Source organism: Arctopsyche grandis, chromosome 2, assembly GCF_051622035.1.
Source record: "Arctopsyche grandis isolate Sample6627 chromosome 2, ASM5162203v2, whole genome shotgun sequence".
Classification (NCBI taxonomy): domain Eukaryota; kingdom Metazoa; phylum Arthropoda; class Insecta; order Trichoptera; family Hydropsychidae; genus Arctopsyche; species Arctopsyche grandis.
Window position 1 is genome coordinate 2510963 of NC_135356.1, and position 13583 is coordinate 2524545.

At 36.3% G+C, this 13583-nt stretch overlaps 1 pseudogene; it reads left to right on the plus strand.

Annotated features, from left to right (window-relative positions):
• Window positions 1–9240: 9240 nt before the first annotated feature.
• LOC143922828 (hexamerin-1.1-like) lies at window positions 9241–13383 on the plus strand (annotated as a pseudogene).
• The last annotated feature ends 200 nt before the right edge of the window (window positions 13384–13583 follow it).

Sequence of the window (13583 nt, forward strand, 5' to 3'; positions counted from 1 at the left end):
TCTCTGAACCAAATAAAAAGTCGTCATTTGTCGAACAGTGTATTCAGTGGGAAGAAATATATCATAAAAATAAATAGAAAAAATAAAAATATATAAGTTTCAATGGTGATTAAAAAGGGGTCAAAATTTGTTTATTGGTGACGTAATAATTATTAAAATAAAGTTTAACGTAAAAAATTAAGGCAATTTGTTGTAGCAAATATTCTACAGATTCTTATAGATAAATAATTAATTTAAAATCTTGTAGAAACTCAGGGGTGGATATTCCAATCAAAAAAGCAATTATATTTTTGGTAAAATTTTGATTAAATATATTACAAGCTACTTTTTTGAGTACTACTTGATCAAAAATTTATCAATAAAGCTTTTAATTATATCCCAAGTGACCTCCAACCTGAAAGTCCAAATCTATCTTTTAGTACATACATATGTATATTTATTACAAATACAAATCTATATAGTTGCATAACACGAGTCACAAGTTTGATCAAGTGTGACGGATTTTGACACGAATAAATAAAATTTTATTAATAGTTCATCAAAGTACAATACTCGTCAATATATAACGATGATATTTTAATAGTTTTTCGGGAAAAAAAAAGTCGTGAATGTCCAGGCAGATCTACACACGGCCACACTGTGCGTTGCCTGAATATACCTTCATACAAATGATGAAATATTAAATGTATGTAATTGTATCGCCTTTTTACAAACTGTTCCTGCGTCTACATAAGAAAAACACAAACACACTTCCAATTTCATCTACCTAGGTAATGTATTTAGACGTACTGCACATTCAAATAGTACATATGTACATACATATATCGATATGCTGGTTGGAGTTTCATTCCCTGCAGTATATAATATACATATATTAGATGAAAGAAAATAGTCCATTTGGGCGAATGTTGAGCATATTAAGAACTACGCGAACACAGTAAGTATATCACAAGAAATGGTGTTGAAAGTAAAAAAAAATACTAACCCAGGCGAAGCCGATCACTCTCACTTACATTTCGTGGATGACATCAATTATCATTATTAAGCTCCATGCATCATTCTTCAGCTTCGGATTCCACTAACATACATATGTACATAAATAGTTATAAGTGCATATCTATACATATATTAGTCTTTACATATGTATAGATATGTAGGTAAGTATTGAACTTGATACAAATTAATGTTACAGATGTTATCTCAAAATTATTCGATTGGAGTCGTACGATTGTTTCTGAGATCGAAAGATTTATTATATGTATTCGAATTTCAGATATTCTCGCTACTACAAGTATACAAATATATAGCTACATAGATACTCATAATAAAATAATAGAGAAATAAGTTCCTTATTAATTAAAAACCACAAAACTCAAGAGTAAAGATTGTTTCATGGTGGAAAAAAATATGCATAAAAACCTTTTAAATAATACCCTAAGAAATACCCTAATGCAGTGGTCACCAACCTACCGGTCCATGGAAAAAATTGATCCAATTTTCCCCCAATCTTTCGATTGAAAAAATTGATCCAATCCCTCAATTTTCATCCGGCCCAAGGAAAAAATTGGCCTGATTTTTAAAAACTAATTCAAATTCCTTCACAATCAGGTCTGATGAAAGTTTTATATATTTTTGATAAAATAGTTACGTTCAGAAAATTGAATACACGCTTTATAACATACAGAATATGAATAACATTTGTTGACAATTTGATAAATATGAGAGGACCATTTTAGGTCGCAAGTGGTGATGATACTTACATAGGTCTAATTGATGTTGGACGCAATTGAGGAACTGAATAACATTATTATTATATTCGGAAAATAATAAAAACAATTTAAACCCGGTTGACCACACCTGATTCCAAATTCGATTCACTCACCAAATATTCAATCGAGTATCGAGTATTCACCGAGTATTCAATCGAATATCGAGTCAAATTGACTCGATATCCGATTTATTATAAATATGGAGCGTTTTATCAACCATTATTACTTTTTTATATTTTGTTTTCGGACTTTTTGTGGCTGGACCTTTAACCGGTTGGACGATTTTCGGTCGGACGTTTTATCATCTGGGTTTTTTATCGTCTGGATCACTTATCTGGTGGACATTCTATCGGGAGGATCTTTTTTCGTGGTACCTTTGTGGTTGGATCTTATATCATTGGACCTTATGTTGTGATACGGTATATACATACATATACACGGTTACACGACAACTCGTTCATAGATTTTGTGATACGGTATATACACAGGTACCAACCTTTTTATTTTCGAATTTGTACATAATAACAACACATACATATGTACATAAACATGTGTGCATAATTTAGGTATAAAATCCGTGTTTACATTTTATAAAAATATGCAAGAAATAAATTTACCTCTTTTATTTTTTAAAAAATGTATTCAAGTTTGTTTGAATTGGATTCCAATAAGATTTTGTTTATCCAGGCCCTCCATACATTTCAAAATTCTGAACCGGCCTATTTCTCAAAGTTTGGAGGCCCCTGCCCTAATACATAAAGGTCAATGTCTTGAAGTCGAAATTTCCCTAGCCCTAACCAAACCTTAACAATTTTGAGATAGTACATACATACATAATCATCATCATTAGAGCCACGTATTTTGGGCTCCTATTTCTGTCAATTTTAGCATTTTCATTTTGCATTTTAGCGTTTAAGGGCATTAAAAATGTTCAATTTTAGCTTCTATTTTTATGAAGAGTTTAATATTAAATAATAAAAAATTTCAATTAATTTTAATAAAATTTATATATGTATGTACATATGTATGTATCTATATACAATTTAAAGACAATACAACAATTAAAAAAGAATAGAAAAATTCAAAAATGTTTTGGAATTAAAATTACAACGAAAAAAACATGAATATAAAAATACAAAGACAAATAATATGAATATAAAAATATAATAACAATTAAAGTTTATTAAAACTCAACTTGGAGCATATTTCTACAGATTCTTTTTTGAGATTCGTGCGACGATCGGTAACAAATTATATTGTATTTACTAAAATACCTTTCAGAATCCACACTATTGACGGGACACCCAATAGATTTTAGAGCGGCACAAGCAAACTCTTCATATTTAATTTTTGTTACCATCAATAATAGTTATATATCCGGCGTGGATTCACTTTTTATATTCTCTATTACTTGTCTAAAAAATTGCTGATATCCTTCTATACATTGAGCCTCTATTAATACATCAAAGATCTCATAATTCGGTATGCCAGAAAACACCAAACACCGCAAAATGAAAATCGTAAGTCTTTTATCTCTGATTCAACTTGGGTTAAGATAAAATAACGTAAAAGACTTGGCGTAAAATAACGTAAAATACGTAAAAACTAACTGGCATAACATCGACAGAATATCTTGAAAGGTATGCAATATTACATAAAGATATTCAAAGGAGTTGTAGGCGGGATAAAGCTAAATATATAAATGACATATGTATGTGAGGAGATTGAAAAACACGCATTAAAGAATCAGGAAGGGATTTTTTTCACAAAGTAAATATCGTCACTCAAAAGTTGTCACACTCATATGATCAATTTAGAATCACGCTTACAGATATTGATGTGATACCCAACCGATGGAAAGAATACTGTTCGGAATTGTACAGTGGTAGTTCGTCGATCTCAATTGTTTCCCCAATTGATGATGTCAGGGAGCCTGACATCTTTACATCTGAAGTTGTAAATGCCATAAAGAAACTGAAATGTAAAAAGTCTCCTGGCTGCGATGGTATACAAGCTGAACTTCTGAAAGAGCTTGGTGAAACTGCGATAAAGGCGCTATGTAATATGTGCAACAAGATCTGTGTAAACCGGTCTCCCTCACGGGCCCGAAAGTGAAACGCCCGAAAACGCAAATATCGGAAGGCAAAGATCGAAAATCGAAAGATCTTAAGAGAAAAAAAAGGGTGGATGGTAAACGGTACATACTCACTTAATTTGCGCGAGCAGGATACAACAGGAACAAGAGGAACAGGCTTTTCCTCCCGTATACTGCGCGCGCACATTAAACAAGGCTGTATGACAAAAAGAGAGATAATTTCACCGCATGCCACTCATATATATTATATTAGTATATATGTAGTACCATTTATCGTGCTCCCTTTTTTTTTTTGATCTTTCGAATTAAGATCTTTCGATTTTCGATCTTTGCCTTCCGATATTTGCGTTTTCGGGCGTTTCGCTTTCGGGCCCGTGAGGTAGACCGCGGTATTTGCCATCCAAGGTAACTGCTCAAACGATCTTTAATTATTTATTTATTTATTTATTTATTTGGAAAATTTACAGTTTATTAGAGTTACATAGATTGATAGTAAAAAAAATATAATTATGTTAAGTAAACCATTAATAATTTTCACATATAGGTAAAAAAAAGAAAAGCTCAAACATTTAAAATAAGAAACAAAAATGATAATAGAGTAAGATAGTTAAAGAAAACAAAAAAAGAAAAAAAAATAGAAATAACAGTATAATAAAAATATCAAAATAATAAGAATAATAATATGATAAAAATTATGAAATAATAAAAAAAATATAATATATAACAAAAAACAAAAAGACAAAATAAATACATCAAAATAAAAATTCATAATCACAATCGTAAATTTTCAATAAAATTAATCATCGAAAAACAAATTTGCTATAATTACTCTAGCTTGTATAGCATTAATATTAAATAAGTCAAACATAGAAATTGTTAAAATTAGTGTGTTGACGGTGGAGCTTGCACGCCAGATGAATGAGCTTCTTCCATAATTAGAAAAAGTATTAGGTATGTAAAGGAGCTCATTACATCTAGTCATTCTATTTGGTACACGCAATGATAGTCTGCTCAATAATTGAGGACAGTCGATCGAGCCGTTAAGGATGTTCAAAATTGTTGAGATGTCAGCTATCTCCCTTCTTTTGACAAGAGGAAGTAGATGCTGACACCTAATTATATACAGCAATACTTTACTAGAGTGGGATATTAAGGCTAAGGTCCTGTAATTCTCGCATTTTTTTGTAGATCCTTTCTTGTGTAAGGGAATGAATATTGAATTGACCCAATCTTTCGGCCATACTCCGTTTACACAGGGGTACCAATACCGAACGAACAAGCAGGGTTTGTAAAAGGCAAAGGGACGAGGGAACAAATACTGAATATACGTCAGCTTATTGAAAAATGTTGAGAGTTTTAAACTCCAGCCGTTCTTTGTTTTATTCTAATCTATAATTTGGAAAGAGACTTTGTATGTATCCTTGGTCGTCGTTTTCGTCGTTTTCGTCCGTAGATCGGTGACGTCATCGAACACGTGATTCGATTTTTTTTTTTTCGATCCATGGGCGCCGATTTGTTTTTTTCGTTTCAATGGATTCACCCCCGCGGGGGCGCAAGGCGAGTAGCTTCATGGGGCCCCGCCAGGGGCGCCACAAGGGGCGCAGCCCCGTGGGGCCCCAGCCTCATGGGGCGCAGCCCCATGGGGCTCAAAAGGGGGCGCCACAAGGGGCGCAGCCCCGTGGGGCCCCGAATGGGGGCCCGGGGGGCCCAGCCTCATGGGGCGCAGCCCCATGGGGCTCAAAAGGGGGCGCCACAAGGGGCGCAGCCCCGTGGGGCCCCGAAGGGGGCCCGGGGGGCCCAGCCTAATGGGGCGCAAGCCCTAATAGGCATTAACTAAGGGGGGCGAAGCCCTAGACGGCAATTAATCATGGGGGCGCGGAGGGGCGAAGCCCTAAAAGGCAACTGATCATGGGGGCGAAGCCTTAGACGGCATTTAATCATGGGGGCGCGGAGGGGCGAAGCCCTAAAAGGCATTAACTAAGGGGGGCGAAGCCCTAAACGGCAATTAATCTTGGGGGCGCGGGGGGCGAAGCCCTAAAAGGCAACTGATCATGGGGGCGAAGCCTTAGACGGCATTTAATCATGGGGGCGCGGAGGGGCGAAGCCCTAAAAGGCATTAACTAAGGGGGGCGAAGCCCTAAACGGCAATTAATCTTGGGGGCGCGGGGGGCGAAGCCCTAAAAGGCATCAACTAGGGGGGGCGAAGCCCTAGACGGCATTTAATCATGGGGGTGCGGAGGGGCGAAGCCCTAAAAGGCATTAACTAAGGGGGGCGAAGCCCGAAACGGCAATTAATCTTGGGGGCGCGGGGGGCGAAGCCCTAAAAGGCATTAACTAAGGGGGGCGAAGCCCTAGACGGCTTTGAATCATGGGGGCGCGGAGGGGCGAAGCCCTAAAAGGCAACTGATCATGGGGGCGAAGCCCTAAACGGCAATTGCTCATGGGGCGTGGAGGGGCGAAGCCCTAGAAGGCAAAGGCTCAGGGGGGTGCCGAGGGCGAAGCCCTAGAAGGCAAAAAAAAAAAATTGATTTTTTTTTTGATTTTTTTAAATTTTTTTTTTGATTTTTTTTTTTATTTTTTTTTTGATTTTTTTTTAATTTTTTTTTTATTTTTTTTTTAAATTTTTAAATTTTTTTTTTTTTTTAATTAAATTAGCTTAGTCATGTTTAAGCGGTTTATATTATAAACACTGAGCGAAGCCGGGTAATACAGCTAGTAGACTATAAAAAAGCTTTTGACTTTGTGAACTGGGACTGTCTATATAACTTGTATAATGATACAAAATAATACATTTATAACTTGTATAATGATAACTTGTACAATATAACAATGCAGTAGTTCGAATCAACTGGCTAAACTCGACAAATTTTCGAGTACAACGTGAAGTAAGGCAAGGGTGTATACTTAATGTGACCATTTATTTTTATCCTCAAAGCGGGACATCTACCAATTTTTACGTAATAGTATGTGTATTCAAGAACATGCGTATTTTTTCATAGTTTTTATTTATTAATTAAAAGAACAGGAATGAATAATATAAATATAAAAAAATTATGTTGTTTTATATTTTTCTGAAGAACAAATTTTCTTAAGTATTACTGGGTTGGCTTTTTAATAAGAATGAAATTATTGGCAGGATTTCTTAAAATTGATTTTAATTAACAACATCACTTTAAGAACTGCGACTTGCAATTGCGTTTCTTTGACGCTCGACGAACATAATGAATGAATCGATAAAAAATCATTTTTCGACGAGACGACTTTGCTGCGAGTCGAACCTGCGATCTCAAAAAGCCTCATATAGGTCTAATTGAGTTTCACGGTCTCAACCACGACACCAAACCAGTAATAATAATATTCAACGCTACGAGGTCAATGATCGTTTGTGTATTATCGGAAAATTTTACATTTTGTTAACTTTAATTAACATTTTGTTAACGTTAACTTTAAGAATTGAAAATTATTACAAATATAGAATTAAAAAACTATCTATGAGAGTCTACGAATACGTTTTTTAGGTTTATACGAGTATACATATAATAATTTTATACCCATGCGATGATGTTTCATCGGGCTATTCACTAGTAAGTGAATTTTTATCAAATACTTCTGTATCTTGGTTACAATTAATAAATCCCTTTTGAATCAATATATCCATTACACCTTGAATTTTTTCCCACGTAGGTATTTTGGTTAAATTCACTCATTCAAATATTTCTAATTTTTCAAAGAACAAAGTCAAAACGATACACACTGTATGCAGATACACTTTGTATCAAGCTAGTCAATTTTTTGCACTTTTTTTAATTGCTACCGTGTGTTGCTCTCTTTTTGAAAACGGGACATTTCGACGTCCCGAAGCAGTGCTTGGGGACAACGGTACAGGCTACCTAAAAACGGGACGGTCCCGTTCAAAACGCGACGTATGGTCACTTTATGTATACTATCTCCAGACCTATTTATGGAGAGTATATAATGCGGAGAGTACTGGTTGGTTGGAAGGGTGGAGTGTCCATCGGTGGTAAAAAAACTATCCAATTTTCGGTATGCGGATGAGACAACGCTCATAGCTAATCATCATGAAGAAATGGCCGAACTGATCCGTCGTGTTGAGACAGAGAGTAATGTGCTTGGCCTCCAGATAAACCGCCCCAAAACAAAAATTATGATAATTGACCCTCAATTATCATAATTTGCTGCAAAACAACAACTGGGCTTGAAATGGTATAGAGCTGGTTGATAATTTTGCAGTGGCGGCTCGTGGGTAAGATATCTGGGGGTGCTGCGGTTGATTAAAAATAAAATAAATGTTTATTTGGATTATATTTTACTATTAACATCAAAATTATCAAAATTAAACATTATGTATTTTATTACATTAAAAAATTGATTCTTCTGTCTTTTTTCCTTTCCCTTGAAAAAAGGTCTATCACCTATTCGTTAAATTTTTCACTGTTCATAATCACTTTTTTTCAATTGACAGCATAGACAAAGCCGTGAATCTTTCCTAAACCATTGTGTTTCTTATATATGTACATATGTCTTTGTTATATTTATTGATGAAAAACACCGTTCTGGCTCAGAGGTAGTTGAAGTTGTAAGCAGAATTTGAATAAGTTTTGTTATTTCCACACGAACTTTACATAAATTGATTCCAAAACTAAGTTTTAAAAATATTAATAAATCATTAATACTATGCATTTCTTTCCTTGAGTAAAACACTTCACTAATTCAGTTTGAAGTTTTTCTTTATCTAGCATTGGATATGATTCAACGGTTAGTAGTAGATCTTCCATTGGCATTTTCTTTCAGTACTTTTCATAATTTTCTTTATTAAATAATTTCACAGCTATTAATCGATTAGAAAAAGTACATTTCTCTTTGATGTCCTTAATAATAACATCGCACATATTTCTGGCTTCTTGAGACTGAGATGAAGACAATTCGCTATAATAATCTCGTATTTGTATAATGGCATTAGTAAAGCATTTTGAATAAAAGTTTTCTTTAATTATTACTAGATTGCATTTGGTTGTAAATAATTTCTACATGCGGTATTAATTTGTTAAAAAGTTCTAACCAAAATAAAAAATTATGTATTCAGTAAATTGGTAGAATCTGTTATTGTTTTATCGGCATTTTCGGAAAAAGATTTAAGGTCTTGAAAATATTGCCTCAACTTCTCTTGATTTCGATACACTTAATTAACAGTTAGAGCCATGATTCTGTTTCGAAAATAGGTGCAAATATCGCTTTTAAAAAAATTAGTTTGCCAAATAAATTAGAAGAAATAAAACTGTTACAGTGAGGTTTAGAAGGAAGAGTAGAAATGTAGAAAGTGTAAGAGGTGTAGAAGGAAAGACGAAAGCAGAAGGAATGAGGAAAAGTGAGAGGTGTCGGGCGCGCGTATCGACGCAAAATACGTCTCGTACAGCCGGGAGTGGCAGTACGAGACCAAGCTTCTAGCGCGAGCTCCCTCCCCGCGCCCCTCCTTCGCCCACTCAGCATATTCCAACGAGAACCGTACTGCACAAAATCATAAACGATGCCTCACTTTCTGATATTAGTACCGCGATGTATGATCATTATTGGATGTATCGGTGTGCGGGCGAGCTTAATATACGCTTAAATAATATTGATATTTTCATATAATATACATACATATGTCCATTTATGTATGTATATAATAATATTAAATTTTTCTCAATTTCCTTGGGGGTGCTGCAGTACCGCAGTGCGTATGGACGAGCCGCCACTGTAATTTTGTCTAACTGGGGTCACTCATATCCAACAACGGCGGCAGCGAATTGGAAATACGGCGCCGGATTATATTAGCAAAATCGGCAATGTCACAACGAACGAAGATTTGGAAGAATAGAGCCATTACAACTGCTGTCAAAATCCGTCTCGTGAAGAGTCTCGTTTTTTATGTCTGCCTTTATGTAGTCGAGACGTGGACCGTGAAGAAGGCGGATAGACGGAGAATAGATGCCTTCGAGATGTGGTCCTGGAGACGGCTATTACGCGTGCCCTGGACCGATAAACGCACAAATGTGTCTATTCTTGAAGAATTAAAAATTGAGGATAGATTGTCAACAATATGCCTGAAACGTATATTGTTGTTCTTCGGCCACATTGTACGAAGAGGTGAGGAGAGCCTGGAGCGGTTGGTTGTGGTTAGTAGCGTCGAAGGCAGAAGAGCCAGAGGCAGATGCCCCACATCCCCTTGGACTGACCAAGTATCTGCAGCGACGGGCGCTTCCACGGCAGCGATTCTTCGCCTGGCCGAATTTAGAACTGAATAGAGGCAGCTAGTTGACCGGACACTATAGTCACGATCCTCAGTGATGAGGGAACCGATTAATCCACACTTTTAACGGGACACCAAATATATTTTAGAGCGGCACAACCAAACTCTTCATATTTAATTTTTGTTGCCATCAATAATAGCAATATATGTATGTATATCCGGCGTGGGTTAACTTTTTATATTTTCTATTAATTGTCTAAAAAGTGCTGATATCCTTCCAAACATTGAGCCTCTGTTAATATATTAAACAATGGCAGGTTTCTAAAAAACAAAAAATGTTTCTTTAACATTAATATTACACTTTGTACCTGCCACAGATGGATTGAATAGTTTACTCAATGTTTGGAGGAATAGATTTGTCTCATTTAGTCTTGAGTGCGAGTCTAGTTTTAAGACGCTTTTTTGAGCAGCTTTTTGGATACACAGCTCCAACTGTCTTCTTTTGTTTACAGTAGTAGACAAAAGCAGTTGCTTGGTTTTGACAGGCAAAACACCGTCTATGGTAAACTCCAAGCTCTGTTTTATCCCCTCAATTTCTTCACATAAGACCCTTATAAATTGTCTATTAATTTTATAAATATTATGCAAATTTCACTTTTGTTTGTTATTTTCGCATCTATTCGCATATTTTACGAATTTAGCATCTTTTAGCATCTATTCCGAATTTTAGCAACAATTAGGCATTAATAACAAAATGCCCAAAATACGTGTCTCTAGTTATAATAAATTATATAAGTTGTAATTCGATATGTCTAGAATCTCGGAAAAGCAGAATAAATGTATTACAGGACACATTGTTAAACGCAAAACATTATATTTAATATTTTGCGAGATATTTCTCGAAAGGAAGAAAACTTTCAAATATAACTTTCGACAAACATAGGGATGAAGCTGTTGCTCTATTCAATGTCTTCTACTATGCTAAGGATTTCAAAACCTTCTACAAGACCGCTTGCTGGGCCTGCGAATTCATGAACCACGGAGTCTTTGTCTATTCCTTCACAGTAGCCGTTCTCCACCGTGAGGATTGCCACGGATTCGTCTTGCCAGCACCTTATGAAATTTACCCCTTCTACTTCGTCAGCAGCGATGTCCTCGCAAAGGCCAATTACATCAAACAACAAGGATACGTTCAAGATCCTAAACTTGCCGAGTTTTATGGTATCCAATTCGAAGACAACACCTACACATTCTACGACAACTACACCCAAGGTTATGACTTCTATGATCAAGAACGAAAAGTATCTTACTTCACCAACGACATCGGATTGAACTCGTACTACTTCTACTTCCATGCTGACTACCCATTCTAGCAAGGAGGCGAACGATTCGGATTGAACAAGGATAGACGCGGTGAGCTGTACTACTTCACTCACCAACAACTTTTGGCTCGTTACTACTTGGAAAGATTGTCCAACGGATTGGGAGAAATCCCTTCATTCAACTGGAAGTACCCAGTCAAGACTCAGTACAACCCCAACATGAGATACCCCAACGGATATCCCTTCCCAAGGAGGCAAGAGAACTACTACGTCAACACCGATAACAACCAGTACCTCGTCCAGGAAGTCGAAGATTATGAAAGACGCATCCGTGATGCCGTTACCCAAGGATTCGTGACTTTGGTGAATATTTAGAATCTGGTGAATTACTTTTAAATCATTTGAGATAAATTTTAATTTTATTTATTATTTATTTTCAGTTCGATGGAACCAAATTGTTCTTGAAGGACTACAGTGACATTGAAACCCTCGGACGCTTCGTGCAAAGCAACCCTGACTTTGGAGATATCAGATTCTATGACTACCTCTCTGTCATCGCTAAATTATTGTTAGGTGGTGCTGTCAAACCTTACGACACGTAAGTTTTTTTGTCTCGCGTTATTATAATGGTTGTGGCTATTTGCAGGTACTATATCTGCGACAGACGCAAAGCCTTCTGCGCATGCGTGTGAACTGTCACTGTCAACGTGTTTACTGTTAAAATTTTGTTTTAAACTCTTAAAATTTAGTTCGAATTCGTAGAGTAAAACATATAATCCAAATTAGAAATTTATTTGCCTCACGTATAATGAACGATTGCTTAAACAAGTAAAGCATACATTAAATGTAAGAAATTATAATCAAATTATAAGAAGTTCACGCGCATGCGCAGAAGGCTTTGCACCTGTCGCAGATATAGTACCTGCAAATAGCCAATAATTCGCAGATATAGTACATGCAAATAGCCACAACCTATTATAATTACTAAAATTCCAAAATTTCTTACTAATATTCTTACTGATATTTTTCAATAGGATTGACTACGTACCATCTGCCCTAGAACAATACCAAACTGCTATGCGCGATCCCGTTTTCTATCAACTGTATGTACAAGCGCTTCATGAGCTACTTCTTCCGCTTCAAGCAATACATGCCTTCTTACACCAAGGAAGAATTGTACGTACATTCCAGGCATCAAAGTAGAACATGTTGAATTCACCCGTTTGAAGACATACTTCGAAAACTTCACGTACGATAACACCAACGGCGTATACATGGACAAACAGGAATTGAGCCAACATAAGGAGAAATACGTGTTCCAAGCCAGCCAAAAACGTTTGAACCACCAGAAATTCAATGTCAACTACGAAATCAGCTCCGAAAAGGACACAGAAGCTTCCTTCAGAGTATTCTTCGGACCTAAATACGACAGCTTCGGCCGTCACATCAAGTTGAACGACAACAAGTACAACTTCGTCGAAGTTGACTACTTCGTGTACAAACTGAAATCTGGCAAGAACTCTTTCGTTCGCAAGAATACTGAATTCTCCAGCACGCGAGCTCTACAAGAAGGTCCTCACCGGCATCGCTGGCGAGGGAGAGTTCAAACTGGACCAGAGTGAAGCCCACAGTGGATGGCCACTAAGGTTATTGGTACCCAAAGGCAGACGTGGAGGCATGGTCTACCAATTCTACGTGATCGTGACTCCATTCAAGCAGGCTAAGGTACGATTCGGCTCCACCTTCCCCTACCAGTACAGCGCTGGTGTTGGCAGCGGATCTCGATACTACGAGGACCTCCCATTCGGTTTCCCCTTCGACCGTGAAATCGACGAAACATACTTCTACACACCCAACATGTACTTCGGAGACATGATCGTCTACCACTCAGACTCGTACTCCAAGAAGAACGATGTTGCCCACCGCTTCGAAACCGAAGAACACTAAAAATTCAATTGATTTCTTTTACTTACTTTTAATTCAATCTCTACTAAATTACCAACTTGGATACATACAATGAATTTTTAAAATAAAGTATGTTTTGAAACCGATCAATATATTTTTATTTTTACATATTTTATGAATTGCAATTATTAATTATAATATTTACATTACATATACTTTACAATACATAACATACATACATA